The sequence below is a fragment of the Gorilla gorilla genome, chromosome 6 (assembly GCF_029281585.2).
Source record: "Gorilla gorilla gorilla isolate KB3781 chromosome 6, NHGRI_mGorGor1-v2.1_pri, whole genome shotgun sequence".
In the NCBI taxonomy this organism is placed as follows: Eukaryota; Metazoa; Chordata; class Mammalia; order Primates; family Hominidae; genus Gorilla; species Gorilla gorilla.
Window position 1 is genome coordinate 94,142,739 of NC_073230.2, and position 2,942 is coordinate 94,145,680.

The 2,942-nt window shown below is 36.3% G+C and overlaps 1 pseudogene; it reads left to right on the forward strand.

The window, feature by feature from the left end:
• Positions 1–406: 406 nt before the first annotated feature.
• Positions 407–1,199, forward strand: LOC101145226 (small ribosomal subunit protein eS1-like; annotated as a pseudogene).
• The last annotated feature ends 1,743 nt before the right edge of the window (positions 1,200–2,942 follow it).

The following is a 2,942-nucleotide window of genomic DNA, read 5'->3' on the forward strand; positions in this document are numbered from 1 at the left end:
TAAAATATCAAAACCCAACTAAACACTGCTTACCAGAAAGCCACCTTAAATATGAAGACACAGAGTAAAACTAAAATAATAAGAAAGATGGACTATGCTAACACTAATAAAAAGAAAAGAAAGCGGCACTTTAGGAGGGCCAAGGTGGGAGGATTCCTTGAGCCCAGAAGTGCAAGACCAGCTTGGGGAACATAGGGAGACCATGTCTCTGTAAAATATTTAAAAATCAGCCAGGCATATTGGTGTGTGCCTGTGGTCCCAGCTACTTGGGAGGCTGAAGTGGGAGGATCACTTAAGCTCAGAAAGTTGAGGCTACCGTGAGCCATGATTGTGCCACTGCACTGCAGACAACAAGACTCTGTCTAAAAAAAATAAATAAATAAGCCTTTTGGCTCTGACCAGCACCATGGCAGTTGGCAAGAACAAGTGCTTTATGAAAGGCAGCAAAAAGGGAGCCAAGAAGAAAGTGGTTGATCAATTTTCTAAGAAAGATTGGTATGATGTGAAAGCACTTGCTATGTTCAATATAAGAAATATTGGAAAGACGCCATCACCAGGACCCAAGGAACCAAAATTGCATCTGATGGTCTCAAGGGTCGTGTGTTTGAAGTGAGTCTTGCTGATTTGCAGAATGATGAAGTTGCATTTAGAAAATTCAAGCTGATTACTGAAGATGTTTGGGGCAAAAACTGCCTGACTAACTTTCATGGCATGGATCTTACCCATGACAAAATGTGTTCCATGGTCAAAAAATGGCAGACAAGATTGAAGCTCACACTGATGTCAAGACTACCGATGGTTACTTGCTTCGTCTGTTCTGTGTTGGTTTTACTAAAAAACGCAACAATCAGATACAGAAGACCTCTTATGCTCAGCACCAACAGGTCCGCCTAATCCGGAAGAAGATGATGGAAATCATGACCCGAGAGGTGCAGACAAATGACTTGAAAGAAGTCGTCAATAAATTGATTCCAGACAGCATTGGAAAAGACATAGAAAAGGCTTGCCAATCTATTTATCCTCTCCATGATGTCTTCATTAGAAAAGTAAAAATGCTGAAGAAGCCCAAGTTTGAATTGGGAAAGCTCATGGAGCTTCATGGTGACAGCAGTAGTTCTGGAAAAGCCATTGGGGATGAGACAGGTGCTACAGTTGAACGAGCTGAGGGATATGAACCACCAGTCCAAGAATCTGTTTAAAGTTCAGACTTCAAATGATGGCAAATAAAAGGTGCTATTTGTGAAAAAAAGAAAAAAAAAGAAGAAAGAAAGAAAAAAGGAAAAGCTAGAGTAGTTATTTTGATTTCAGGAAAAAAGTAGCCTTCAGAAAAAAATTATTAGGAATAAAGGCATGCATTATGCAATGGTAAAGGCATCAATTGTCTAAAAAGACATAACAATCAGTGTGTGTGCAGCTAAGAACAGACCATCAAAGTACATTAGGCAAAAACTGATAGAAGGTAAAAAGAAATAGATAGATCCACTATTAGATGTGGAGAATTCATCTGTTAGCAGAAGGTTAATAATGCATAGATCAAGCAGGTTGAAAATTAGTAAGACTATAATTGACCAGAGTAGCACTATCAATCAATGTGATCTAACTGACAATTACAGGATACTCTATCCAATAACAGCTAAATATACATTCTTCTCAAGTTCACATAGAACATTTGCCAAGGTGGACCACAATCTGGGTCATAAAACACCACCTTAAAAACTTGTAAAGAATAGAAATGAGACAAAATATGTTCTCAGACCATGATAGAATTCAACTAGATCAGTAAAAGAAAAATAACTGGAGAATTCCCAAATGTTTGGAGATTAAACAACACCCATCTAAATAACACATGATTGGCCAAGGAGGGCAGATCGAGGTAGGGAGATTGAGACCATCCTGGCTAACATGGCGAAACCCTGTCTCTACTAAAAATACAAAAACTTAGCCGGTCGTGGTGGCACGCACCTGTAGTCCCAGCTATTCAGGAGACTGAGGCAGGAGAATCCCTTAAACCCAGGAGGCGGAGGTTGCAGTGAGCTGAGATCGTACCACTGCATTCCAGCCTGGGCGACAGAGCGAGACTCCATCTCTAAATAAATAAATAAATAAGTAACAAATGAATAACAAAGAAACTTCAATAAAAATTATAAAATTATTTATAACTAAATGAAATGAAATGAAAATGAAAATTTTTCAAATTTGTGGAATGCAGAAAAAGCAGTGTTTAGAAGGAAATTTAAAATTAAATGCCTTTATTAGAAAAGAAGAAAACCTAAAATCAATAATCCAAGCTCAGGAAACTAGACAAAGGAGAGCAATTTATACCTAAAGAAATCAGAAGAAAATAAATACTAAAACTGAAAGCAGAAAGTAATGACATTGAAAAGAATAAAGTAATAGAAAAAATCAGTAAAGGCAAAAGCTCTTTAAAAAAAAAATTGGTAAATTTGATAAACTTCTAACCAAGATAACCAAGAAAAAAGACACAAGTTACCAATATCCGACATAAAAACAGGGCCATCCCTACTGATTATTATCAGTACTGGGCCAATTCCCTGAAAGACACAAACTCCCAAAACTCACACAAGGAGAAATAAATAATCTAAATGAGTGTACGTCTATTAAGAAAATTAATTAATCATTAATAACCTTCCAAAAAAGAACACATCAGTTCCAGATGATTTCACCAGTGAATCTTATTGAACAATTAAAGAAGAAATTATATGAATTTTCTGCAATCTCTTCCAGAAAATAGAACCAGAGGAACACATTCTAACTCACTGTATGAGGCCAGCATTATCCTAATACCTAAACCAAATAAAAATATTATAAAAGATAGCTTTCAGTAAAAAACTACAAATCACAATCTCTCACTACAGAGATGACAAATTCTCAAAACTAAATCAGCAAATTAAAAAAAAATATATGAGAATAATTGTAAAACA